The sequence below is a fragment of the Trichosurus vulpecula genome, chromosome 2 (genome assembly GCF_011100635.1).
Source record: "Trichosurus vulpecula isolate mTriVul1 chromosome 2, mTriVul1.pri, whole genome shotgun sequence".
Taxonomy (NCBI): domain Eukaryota; kingdom Metazoa; phylum Chordata; class Mammalia; order Diprotodontia; family Phalangeridae; genus Trichosurus; species Trichosurus vulpecula.
Window position 1 is genome coordinate 150,894,840 of NC_050574.1, and position 14,046 is coordinate 150,908,885.

General features: G+C 37.0%; 1 pseudogene; it reads left to right on the forward strand.

The window, feature by feature from the left end:
• Positions 1 to 9,394: 9,394 nt before the first annotated feature.
• Positions 9,395 to 13,615, forward strand: LOC118836783 (annotated as a pseudogene).
• Positions 13,616 to 14,046: the final 431 nt, after the last annotated feature.

Consider the following 14,046-nt stretch of genomic DNA (forward strand, 5'->3'; position numbering starts at 1 on the left):
GGGGGAGGAGGAACTCTGGCGTAGAAGAGCTTGGGGTGACTGTGGAGAGGGAGTCCTCCTTTTAGTTACATGGCAGAAAGGAGTGCTTACACTCACAGACCAGAGCACAGGCCAGGAGAGGAGTATCATACCACCTCAGAATAGACTTACCTCCACAAAAAGCAGCACAAAACCCCCTGAAACTTGGAACAAAGCACTCTTCACTCTGGAAGCAGTCATACCCTGACAAAAAGCTCAAGGGTCAAGTAGTTGCCTGGGAACATGAGCAAGCAGTGAAAAAGGAATCAGATTCAGACTCTAGAATCTTTTTTGCTGACAAAGAAGATCAAAACATACAGCCAGAAGAAGTCAACAAAGTCAAAGAGCCTACATCAAAAGCCTCCAAGAAAAATATGAATTGGTCTAAGGCCATGGAAGAGCTCAAAAAGGATTTGGAAAATCAAGTAAGAGAAGTAAAGGCAAATTAGGAAGAGAAATGAGAGTGATGCAAGAAAATCATGAAAACAAGTCAATGACTTGCTAAAGGAGACCCAAAAAATACTGAAGAAAATAACACCTTAAAAATAGACTAACACAAATGGCAAAATATCTCCAAAAAGCAAATGAGGAGAAGAGTGCCTTAAAAGGCAGAATTAGCCAGATGGAAAAGGAAGTCTAAAAGACCACTGAAGAAAATGCTACCTCAAAAATTAGAATGGAGCAAGTGGAAGCTAGTGACTTTATGAGAAATCAAGAAATTATAAAACAGAACCAAAATAATGCAAAAAGGGAAGACAATATGAAATACCTCTTTGGAAAAACTGCTGACCTGGAGAGCAGCTCCAGGAGAGGTAATTTAAAAATTATTATACAACTTGAAAGCCCATGATCCAAAAAAGAGCCTAGACATCATCTTTGAAGAAATTGTCAAGGAAAATTGCCCTGATATTCTTGAACCAGAGGGTAAAATAGAAATTGTGAAAGAATCCACTGCTCACTCCTTGAAAAAGATCCCAAAAAGAAAACTTCTAGTAATATTGTCATGAAATTCTAGAATTCCCAGGTGAAAGGGAAAATATTGGAAGCAGCCAGAAAGAAACAATTCAAGTAATGTGGGAAACACAATCAGGATAACACAAAAACTAGCAACTTCTAGGATTAAAACCAACAATCACCTACCCAGAAAAACTGAGTGTAATACTCCAGGGCAAAATATGGATTTTCAATAAAATAGAGGACTTTCAAGCTTTCTCAATGAAAAGACCAAAGTTGAATAGAAAATTTGACTTTCAAAAACAAGAATCAAAAGACCATGAAAAGTTAAACAGGAAAGAGAAATCTTAAGGAATTTACTAAAGTTGAACTGTTTTGTTTTCATTCCTACATGGAAAGATGATATTTTTAACTCATGAGACCTTTCTCAATATTAGGGCAGTTGAAAGGAATATGCATATATGGAGCCAGAGGGCACAGGGTGAGTTGAATATTAAGGGAAGTTATCTAAAGAAATAAAATTAAGAGGTGAGAGAGGAATATATTGGGAGAAGGAGAAAAGGAGAGATAAAATGGGGTAAATTATCTCACATAAAGTAGAAAGAAAAAGCAGTTCTATTCGAAGAGCAAAGGGGGCACATGAAAGGGAATGAGTGAATCTTGCTCTCATTGGATTTGACTTAAAGAGGGAATAACATACACACTCAGTTGGGTATCTTACCCTATGGGAAAGTAGGGGCAATGGGAGTGGCAGAAGGAAAGGCAGATGGGGGAGGAGGTAATCAAAAGCAAACACTTTCAAAAAGGGACAGGGTCAAGGGAGAAAAATGAATAAAGGGGGCAGGATAGGATGGAGGGAAATGTAGTTAGTCTTTCACAACATTACTATTATGGAAGTGTTTTGCATAATGATACTTGTGTGGCCTATGTTGAAATGCTTGATTTCTTAAGGAAGATGGGTGGGGAGGGAAGGAGAGAGAGAATTTTGAAACTCAAAGTTCTAAAAACAAATGCTCATAAAAAAGTTGTTTTTACATGCAACTATGAAATAAGATATATAGGCAATAGGGTATAGAAATGTATCTTGCAAGGGCTGGAGCCAAGATTGCACTGTGAAAGGAAGGAACTACTGGAGCTCTCTCACAAATTCTGTCAGATACATCTAAGAAAGTGAATCTGAGCAGATTTGAAAGAGTTAGAAGCCACTAGTCGACTGAGAGGTGTAGGAGCACCTGGCATGTGGAAGGGCACCAGACCAAACCAACCAGAAACAGCAGAGGAATCCAGCCAATGCAAGGGTCTGGGAGAGTACTGGGTGAGCAAAACGCTGGAGCAGGAACAGACCCAGGGCAGAAGTACTGGCTACAGCTGCAATTGAGTCACAGGCCTTTCAGCCAAGGATGAGAGTCTGTCAGAGCAGAGCCCAGAGCCTGTGGCCATGTGAGCAGCTAGCCTGGAAGCCTCCAACCCACAGTCTAAAGGTTTGAAACTTGCCTTCTTGAACTTCCAAAAGCCATGATGTGCAGGTAAAATTGCTCTTAACCCTCCCCTTGAATAAACCAAGAGAATAATACCTCAGGAGAAACAGAGGAGCCAGAAGCAGGGCTTCAGTAGCAAGAGAAGTAGGGGAGAGAGCCATTCTTTTGGTGGCAGAAGGAGACCAGTGCAGGAAGAGAGGTCTCCCAGAAGCCATCACCTCAACAGAACAATGAGAGTAACTGAGCCCTAGGGGATGGAGGTAACAAATGTCAACACCAGGAATGCAGACAGGGCTTTGCACAGCCAAGGGAAGTGGCAGACACCAGCACAGACAATAGCTGAGACCAACCATTCTTTAGAACAGTCCTGGGGAAGAGGAGACCTCCAGCAGCCAGATCACCCCTCTCCCACACCTCACAAAACCAGAGGCTGTAGAACATAAAGCCAGTGAGAAGACCCACAGATTCCAACACAAGAAACTTCTGAGCCTCAGAAACAAAGATCCACTTCTAGGGCTTTATCCCAAATAGATCACAAAAGGGGAAAGGGACCCATGTGAACAAAAATATTTATAGAAGCTCTTTTTTGTGGTAGCAACGAATTGGAAATCAAGGAGGTACCCCTCAATTATGGATTGGCTAAACAAGTTGTGGTTTATGAACATAATGGAATAGCATTGGGCTATAAGAAATGGGCAAGATATGGACTTCATAATAACCTGGAAAGAACTCCATGATATGATGCTGAGCAATAGGAGCAGAACCAGGAGACTATTGTGCAAAACCACAGACATATTGATTCTGTGCTGACTAACTTTGATAGACTTGGCTCTTTGCAACAATATAAGGTTCAATCACAGCTCCAAAGGACTCATGATGGAATGAGCTATCTACATTCAGAGAAAGAACTATGGAATCTGAATGTGGATTGAGGCAAACTATCTGCTCTCCCTTTTTTTTCTTTCAGCCTCTTCATTTTTGGTTTTGTTTCTTCTTTCTCATGACTCATTCCATTGGTGATGCTTTTTCTTTATGACTTGACTATTGTGTAAATATGTTTAATGTGAAGGTATATGTAGAACATATATAAGATTCCATGCTGTCTTGGGGTGAGGGGGAGGAAGAGGGAGGGGAAGAAATTTTTGAACCCAAAAACTTGTGGAACTGAGTATTATAAACTAAAAATAAAAAGAAATCTTAAGAAAAGGGAAAAAAGTTCAAAAAGAAAAAGAGCTTGGCTTTCTCTGTATACCCATAACATAATGGAGGGCCTAGAACACTGTAGACATTTAATAAATTCTTGTTCACTTGACTTGAATTGACCAAGAAACACATTGAGACTTCAAGTTATGGTTGAGTATCTGCAACAGTAGAGGGAATTTTCATACTAGGAGATACTTAACCAATGGAATCACAGCTTCAAGCTGAAGGAGACCAAACTAAGCCAAACCAAATCAAACTTATAGTACTTATTCTATACAGGGTTCTTTTGAAATTATTACGCTATAAGCAATATGTTATATGCAAATATTATATTGTATTCAATAAACATTGCAAGTCTTCAAGCCTCAAAAAAGCAAACAAACCATAATCCTATAATGTATTTTTATGAGAAACACACGTTCAGTGGAGAGATACACTGAGAGTAAAGGTAAAAGTCTGGAGTAGAATATATTATGCTTCAGCTTAAAAAAAGCAGGGTTAGAAATCCTGAACTCTGATAAAGAAAAGCAAAAATAGAACTAATTAAAAGAGATAAGGAAGGAAACTACATCTTGCTAAAAGATATCATAGACAAAGAGGTAACATCAATACTAAACATATTATTTACCAAATGGTATAGCATCCAGATTCTTAAAGTAGAAGCTAAGTGAGGAACAGAATGGAACACACAACAAAAATATGCTAGTGGGAGGCCTCAACTTTCCCCTCTCAGAACTAGATAAATCTAACAAAAAAATAAACAAGAGTTAAGGAGGTGAATAAAATTCTGGAAAAGTTAGATATAATAGGCCTCTGTGGAAAATGAATGGGAATAAAAAAGTATATACTTTTTTTCAGCTCTATGTGGCACCTACACAAAAAATTGACCATATATTAGGCCATAAGAACCTTACAAGGAAATGTAGAAAGAGAAAAAAAAAGTATTATATTCTTTTACTATCATAATACAACAAATTACAATTAATTGGAAATTGAATAACCTAACCCTAAAGAATAAGTGGGTCAAAGAACAAATCGTAGAAACAACCAATAATTTGATTAAAGATAATGATGAGACATACCAAAATATATGAGTTTCAACCAAAGCGTTATTCAGGGGAAAATTTGTATCTCTAATTGCTTACATCAATGAAACATAGAAAGTGAAGATGAATAAATTGGGTATCCAACTAATAGAAAAACACCTAGAAAAAAAACAAGTCAAAAATGCCCATTAAGCACCAAATTGGTAATCCTGAAAACCAAAGGTGAGATTAATAAAATTGAAAGTAATAGAACTGTTAATTTAATAAATGAAACTAGGACCTGGTTTTATGAAAAAAATCTAGATTAAGTATTAGTTTATTTGATTAAAAACAAAGAGAGAAGAAAACCAAATTTTTAGCATCAAAAATGAAAAGGGTGAATCACCACCAAATGAAGAAGAAAATGAGCAATCACTAGGAACTATTTTGTTTATTATTTGTCAATAAATTTATAATCTAAACAAAATCAATGAATATTTGTGAAAATAAAAATTACACTGATTAACAAAAGAGGAAAGAGTACTTTAATAACCTCATGTTGGAAAAGGAATTGAACATGTCATCAATGAACTCCCCAGGGGGAAAAAACATCCCCAGACCAGACAATTTCACAAGCAAATTCTACCAAACATTTAAAGAGCAATTAATTCCAATACTATAAAAACAATTTGGAAGAATAGGTGAAGAAGTAGTCCTTCCAAATTCCTTCTTTGACACATTGGCTCTTTCTGATACCTTGAATTCTCTTCCTCCATTTCTGCCCTCTGATTTGTCTGGCTTCCTTCATGTCTAAGCTAAAATCCTACTTTCTCCAGGAAGTCTTTGCTGATTTCCTGTTATTATCTACCTCTGTTGAATATTTCCAATTTCTCTTGCATATAGCCTGTTCATACATATTTATTTGCATTTCATCTATGCCAATAGATTGTGATCTCCTTGAGATCAGGGATTGTCTTTTGAGGTTCTTTTTATGCCCAGTGCTTAGCATAGGACCTTACACGTTGTAGGCACCTTAAACATGTTTACTGACTTGACTGAAATCTTATTGGGATCATAGATAATAGGTTTACAGTTTTTAAAGCTGTGAGAGCACCTTAGAGATTATTTAGGCCAATGCTCTAATTTTACAAATGAAGAAACTTAGGCGCAGAAATGTTGTCAATTGCTGAGGATTACATTAAGAACATATGTATTGTTATTGGACTACAGATTTAGAACTTTGGACTTGAAGTCAGCAGGCTAAAGTTCATATCTAAGATCTGTGCACCCCTTCCCCCCTTGCCTGTGAGACCTTGGCCAAATCACTTGACCTTTTAAATGTTAATTTCCTAGATATAGTAATTCTTACACTATCTACCTCATGGGATTGCAGGGTAGAGCAATTTAATAATGTTGGTAAAGTACCAAGAAATCTATACACGTACAGGTGAGACATTAAAGGGAAGAAAAAATCCTTTACCAATTGTGAAGTGCTTTGACTGTGATGAAAACAATTTGAAATTATATAAGCCAACTATTTATTACTTCTGATTCTATGATTTCATTACTGGGCATAGACTCCTAAAGACATCAGTAACAGAAAGCAAAGTACAATTTTTTTTTAAAGACACATTTATTCAGCGTCATGATCAGACTATTACATTTAGCAATCAACAGCACGGGTGCAAAAATAACGACATTAAAACCCCTTGTTGGAATGCTTTACATTTCCAAAGTACAAAATTTTTAAAGATAATACTTTTTATGGGAGAAAAAATTGAAACATTAGGCAGCCTATGATTAAGGAATGAATAAATTGTGACCTAATAATATCATTGAATGTTATTGTGCAATAGGAAGTGGAAAATATAAGGAATTCAGAGAAATACAGAAAGGCTTAGATTAACTGATGTAAAGAGGAATAGAAAGAAAAGGAGAATAATCTACAAAATAAAAAAAATAATTTAAACTAAAACCACTGAAAAGCAATTGAATGTGTATTCAATGCAAAGGCCAACCCTATTCCAAAATGATAAATGATAAATATACCTCTTTATTCTGTCAAGAAAAATGAGGCAATGAATGTGGCATTTTACATCCTTTGTCAAGTATGTTGCTTAACCTTTTTTAATTGTTAAAAGGAAGGTTCTATGGTAGAAAAAGGAAGTAATATTGGGAAATTACTATGATATAAAAACCAAAAGGAAACCTTTAAAATTTTAAGTTGTCACTCCAGGTTAGGAATGCATTTTCAAACACTATCTCCTAGTTAACCTCGAGATAACATATTGAATACTCTTTAACAATTTGTCTATAATTAAATTAATATATAATGCTACATTTACTCAAACAACTTAGAGAATTAAAAAAAAATCACTAATGGGGGGAAAAGGCTGAAACAAAACCAAAACTATTAAAAATCAACTCCCAGAAACCAGCAATTCTATTGTCAATGAAGTTCCCCAACATCACATTCCTCATTTTGTTCCCCACAGTGCACATTTATTTGTACTTGCCTTTGGGATTAGTTTATTTCCCATACAATTTACTTTGCTGGATTTCTTCTGCCTTGCCATCTGCTGTTCTTCTATCCTCTTTATTTGCTGTCTAACCCCCCTCCATTTAATCTAGGTCCTTTGTTTCATGCTACATTACCCACTGCCTATTTTACATGTTAGTCTGGAATTTTGTGCTCTGGGTTGCTATTTTTTCTGAGATCCCAAAGTATACTTGACAGTGGTCTTGGTGAAAGAATATTTGATCATCTCAATTGTTGTCTGTTCTGGTGATCTCCTTTCACTATAATTTAGTCACCATCCTTTGTATGCTTAAACATTAGCTAACTCTTGATTGAAGTTTCCTTCATAAAGTCTGGGGAATATAGTTTTTATATCAGAATTGTATAATGAATAATTTAAGGGGCAGTAAATGTGTATCTCTTTGTAGATGAACTGCTAACTGCTGAAGTATCTCAATCCTTTGACTTGTAAAAGATGAATTCACTTTTGTATCTTTTTCAAATTCCTTTTTCTTCACATGTGAAAAGAAATATGTGCTGATGATTAATTGGGCCTCTTACCAAAAAAAGATTTTTGTGAATGTGAACACCATTATTGGAAGAAAACATTGTTAAGATCGGTAGCTAGGTGCCATAGTGGATAGACTGGTGGGCCTTCAGTTAGACTTATCTTCCTGAGTTCCAGTAAGACCTACCTTCCTGAGCTCAAATCATGCCACAGAAACTTACTAGCTCTGTGACTCTAGGCAAGTCTCTTAGCCCAGGGCTAGAAAAGTTGCCTGAAAAATAGTCTGTTTACTCAACCCTTGCATGTTTCCTGTGGCAGACAGGGATCCCACCCTGTGGTCAAAACACATGCAAAAAATGAAATAAATGTTTGCAAAGATGATTCCACTCACCATCAATACATGGAATGTGCACACACTTATAGATGAACACAAAATCGAGTAGACCTGAAAGACAAACAGCTCTTGTTGTGAGACAACTCAGCAGGTGTTGCATCCAAATAGCAACCTTGAATGAAATAAGGCTGGCAAATGAAGGCCACAATATTGAGGTAAGAGCTAGATATACATTTTTCTGGAGTAGCTGCAGTGAATGAGAATGCCAGCAACCTGGTGTAGGTTTTGCAATCAAAACAAATCTAGTCAACAAGTTTTTATACCTATCAAAAAGATTGAGTGACAGACTCATGACAATGTGATTGCCACTTACAGGAAAAGATCATGCCATTATTATAAGTACCTGTGCTCCCAATGTGACAAACCCTGATGAGATCAAAGAAAAATTTTATGAAGACCTGGAGACCCTTACCATCAATGTTACAAGAAAGGACAAGTTTATAATTCTGCAACACTTTAACATTAGATTAGGCTTAGACTAACAGACATGGCAGGGAGTCTTAGGGAGTAATGGAGTTGGAAACAGCAATAGGAATGGTCACTTACTACTGAAGATTTGTGCATCTCATGACCTCATCACCAACACAGTCTTTCATGTACATAAATAAAATAAAACTTCATGGATGCACCCTCTCAGCAAACATTAGCATTTAATAGACTATGTGATTGTAAGGAGAAGAGACAGATGGAATGTGAGAGTAATGAAGGCAATGTGTGGTGCAGAGTGCTGGACTGATCATAGACTTAGCCTTTCCAACCTAAATATTTGTGTTCCACAGAAACAGCGAGTCCAACACAAAATGACTGCCAGAAGAATTAATGTCAACAGATTGGAACAGAGCAGGAAAACTTTGTTCCTAAGTTGTATGGAAAGTTGAGCCAATGCACAGTTGGCAACAGTAAAGGAGAAAAAGAGTAGGTCGATTTCAGAGATTTGTTGTATGGCATTGCATTTGCTCATGTGGGTTAAAACTCTAGCAAACATCAAAACTGGTTTTATGAAAATTATGGGGAAATTCAGAAGCTGCTAAATGAAAAACAAGAAGTCCAGCAAATCCTGCTGTTCATCTATCTCCAGAAGAAAGCATTTAATTTCATTAAAAGTAAAGAACAAGTGAAGTTTAGAGAGATGCAATATCATGGATCAATAAGAAGGCAGATGACATTCAATTATGTGCTGATAGCAACAATTCAAAGTGCTTTTATGATGCCATGAATATTATTTGTGAACCATAAAAGTATGGCATATCTCAACTACTCAGTGCTGATGGAGTCACATTGATTGGTATTAAGGACATGATTCTACAGCAGAGGTTGTCAAAGTGGAAGATACATCCAGAGTACTGGAATGATCTAGGGGTGGTAGTAGCTTCAGGTACAATTGAAGGGCATTGAATGAAAATAACGGGGAGTGGAAGCATAAGGAGAGAAGAGAAGACAATTTTCAAAACCTATTTGTACATGTTTCATCTTTGCATAGCAGAGGTAACCTCGTATTGATTGCATTATTTTCCAAATAAATACATAAAATGCAAGTTATAACCCATTATTGGTCAAGTCACCCAACAGGTCTTAACAAGCAAGTGTTGGCAGATGAGTGCATCATGAGTTGTTGTGAAATCCAGCATGCATTAGCAGGAACATGTACATGTAATGACTTGTTTACAGTACAATAATATATAGTTACCTGACACAATATTGCATCATCAAAATTCTAATGCAGGAAAAAACACAAATTTACAATGAATTATTAAATTTAAGATGTGTCAGTTCAAAGGAAATTTTATATTTTTTGAAATGATACATTTTTTAAAAAAATTACTAAAGGGTTAAATAAACTAGGTTTTGGTGGGGGGAATTAAATAATTTGTTTTTGAAAAGGGGGTAGTTGGCCAAATAAGTTTGAGATCCTCTTTCCTAGAGATATGGGCTGAACATGTCCATAGTGTTCTCAACAGACCATCATCAATCAATGCTGAAGCCACTGACCATTTACCTCAAGTTGAAGTCAACCCCTCCCTAGATGAAGTTCCAACTGAAGAAGAAGTTTTGAATGATATTAGGCTCCTTTTGTGAGGCACAGCATCTGTTGCTATTTCTATTCCAGCTGAGATTTACAAGGTAGGGGCAGGGGTTCATTGCTCATATAGAAGCTGACTGAAAATTTCCAGGTTATATTGCAAGAGGAGGTTATCCCCCAGAAATTTAAGGATGCCTCCATTATCCATTTCTGTAAAGACAAAGATAATAGATTTTCCTGAGAAAATCACAGGGAGTTTTCTCTATTAATCATTGCAAAACTCTTGTCAGAATCCTCCTTAATAGGCTTGCAGTTCACCTGGAAGATGGTCATCTACCTGAGACTCAGTGAGGCTTCAGAAATGACTGGGGAACAGTTGATATGGTGTTTGCTGCCTGATAATTCAAGGAGAAATGTCAAGAGCAGAACAGAGGTCCTTACACAATTTTTCTAGATCTGACCAAGGCCCTTGATACCATCATTCATGAGAGCTTATAGAAAATTATGTCAAAATTTGGTTGCTCAGAGAAGTTCTTCAGTATTGTCAGTTTCATGATGGCATGCTTGCTTGGGTTCTGGATAATGGACAATGTTCTCATGTCTTCCCCATCACCACTGGAGTGAAAAAAGGCTGGGTGTTTTCTCTCATGCATTTTAGCATGATGTTTTCAGCCATGTTGTGAAACTCTTTCAATGAGGATGTACATGGCATCAAGGTCAGCTACCACACAGATGATAAATTCTTCAAATTGAAAAGGCTGCAAGCCAAGACCAAAGTGGAGGGAGTGTTGATGCATGATTATTTTTTCTTCACAGGTGATTATACATTCAGTGCAGCCTCTGAAGTGGAGATGCAACAAATATAGATCATTTCTCTGCTACTTGTATTTATTTTGATCTAACAACTAATACCCCTAAAGCAAAGATATTCCATCAGCCTGCATTACACCACCCACTCATGGAACCACTGGTTATGGCAAATTAAGAAACTGTGAATGCTGTGGATAAGTTTGCTTACTTTGGCAGTATACTTTTTAGAGATGTATGCATTGAGAATGAGATTGATGCAAGCACCTTACTTTCATCAGATTTGGTTCAAATTGGGGATAACATACTCAGGTATAGAAATCTATCTTACCCTATAGGAAGTGGGAGGGAAAAGAGAGGGTGGAGTAGGGTTGGATAAAGGGGAAGAAAGAAGGAGGAAAAAGGGGAGGGTGGAATAGAGATCTGTAGAAGGGAGGGAAAGAACAGGGAAGGTCCTGATAGAAGCGAGGGCAGATTATTGAGGGATGTGGTGGTCAAAAGCAAAACTATAGTGAGTAAGGAAAAGGATAAAGGGCAGAGAAAAGGATAAAAGACAAAGTAGAAATAGGATAGAGAAAAAGACATAGATTGTAATCATAACTGTGAATGTGTATGAGATGAAATCTCCCATAAAACAGAAATGGATAGCAAAATGGATTAAAAACTACAATTCAACAAAGGTAAAAGGCTGGAGTGGAATATATTTTGCTTTAGCTGAAGTAAAAAAGAGCAAAAATAGATCTAATTAAAACAGATGAGGAAGGAAATTTCACCCTGCTAAAAGGCATCATGGACAATGAAGTAATATCAATGCTAAACAGATATGCACCAAGTGGTATAACATCCAAATTCTTAGAGAAATTAAGGGAGTTATAAGAAGAAATAGACCACAAAACTATACTACTATTGGACCTCAAACTCCCCCTCTCAGAACTAGATAAATTTAACTACAAATTAAACTAGAAAGAAGTTAAGGAGGTGAATAGAATTTTAGGAAAGATAAATACACTAGACCTTTAGAGAAAACTGAATGGGCATAGAAAGGATTAAACCTTATTGTCTGTGGTACATGCCACTGACACAAAAACTGATCAAGTATTAGTGCATGAAAACCTCACAATCCAATGCAGAAAGGCAGAAATATTAACTGTATCCTTTTCAGATCATGATGCAATAAAAATAACATGTGATAAAGGGCCATGTAAAGATAAACTAAAAAACTAATTGGAAACTAAATAAACTAATCCTAAGGAATGAGTAGGTCAAACAACAAATAATAGAAACAATCAATAACTTCTTCCTGCACAATGAAAATAACAAGATAATATACCAAAACTTATGAGATACAACAAAAGTGGTTCTTTTTTCTTTATTTAATATTTTTAAGTTTTCAACATTGATTTCCAAAAGATTTCAAGTTACAAATTTTCTCCCCATTTCTACTCTCCTCCAGTCCAAAATGGAATATATTCTGATTGCCTTTTTCCCCAGTCTGCCCTCCCTTCTGTCATCCCACTCCCCACTCCCTTATCCCCTTACTTTCTTGTAGGGCAAAATAGATTCCTATATCCCATTGCTTGTATATCTTATTTCCTAGTTGCATGTAAAAACAACTTTTTTTGAGCATTTGCTTTTAGAACTTTGAGTTCCAAATTTTCTCCCTTCTTCTATCCCCACCCACCCTCCCTGAGAGGGCAAGCAATTCACCATAGGCCACACATGTATCATTATGCAAAACACTTCCATAACAGTCATGTTGTGAAAGACTAACTATGTTTCCCTCCATCCTATCCTGTCCCCCTTTATTCAATTTTATCCCCTTGACCCTGGCCCATTTCAAAAGTGTTTGCTTTTCCCCCAAAGGAAGCAAAGGAAAAGAAGGTCAAAAAGAAAAAAAAAAGAGAACAAAAAAGAGGATGTGGCTGAAAAGGTGGTGAAAAAGCCTCGAAAGCATTGCAGTAGGAACCCAAGCCTGGCCCAAGGTATTGGTAGATACTCCAGATGTGCAATGTATTTCCGGAGAGTCATGTACAAAAGTAAATATACTGCACCAAAACCTGGATTGAAAGGAAAAAGAAAGAGAAGGTGCTTGCTACTATCTCAAAGCCAATTGTGGTGATAAGAATGGAGGAAACTGTGTGGTAAGGATTCGAAAAATGCCTCTGTTTTACCCTACTGAGGATATGCCTACAAAGCTGCTAAGTCATGGCAAAAAGCCCTTCAGCCAGCATGTGAGGAGACTTCCAGCTAGCATCAAGCCAGGCACTGTTCTGGTCATGCTCACTGGCCACCACAGGGGCAAGCAAGTGGTTTTCCTGAAGCAGCTGGCTAGTGGCTTGCTACTGGTGACTGGACCTCTGACCATCAACCATGTTCCTCTGAGAAAGACCCATCAGAAATTTGTCATTGCCACCTATACCAGGGTTGACCTTTCAGGTGTAAAATTTCCAAATCATCTTACTGATGCTTACTTCAAGAAGAAGAGACTCTGTAAACCTAGACACCAAGAAGGAGAGATTTTTGACACAGAAAAGGAGAAATATGAGATTACAGAGTGGCACAAGGCTGATCAGAAAACAGTGGACTCTCAGATCCTGCCCCAAATTGAGAGAATTCCTCAGCTCCATGGCTACCTGCATTCTATATTCTCTCTCTCCAACAGACTTTATCCTCACAAACTGGTGTTTTAAATGCCTTCCAGAGAACTCTTATTAAAATATTTGCAATAGCTTAAAAAAAGTGTTTGCTTTTGATTACCTCCTTCCTCAATCTGCCCTACCTTCTATTATCCTTTCTGTCTTTTCCCCTTCCCCCCTACTTTCCTGTTGGGTAAGATACCCAATTGAGTGTGCATGTTTTTCCCTCCTTAAGTCTGATGAGAGCAAGATTCATTCATTCTCTTTCACCTGCCCCCTCTTCCTTTCTAATAGAACTACTTTTTCTTGCCACTTTTATGAGAATAATTTACCCCATTCTATCTCTCCCTTTCTCCTTCTCCCAATATATTTCTCTCTCTCCCCTTAATTGTATTTATTTATTTAGATATCATCCTTTCATATTCAACTCACTTTGTGCCCTTTGTCTATATATATTATATTAAATTATGTTACATTGCATTATA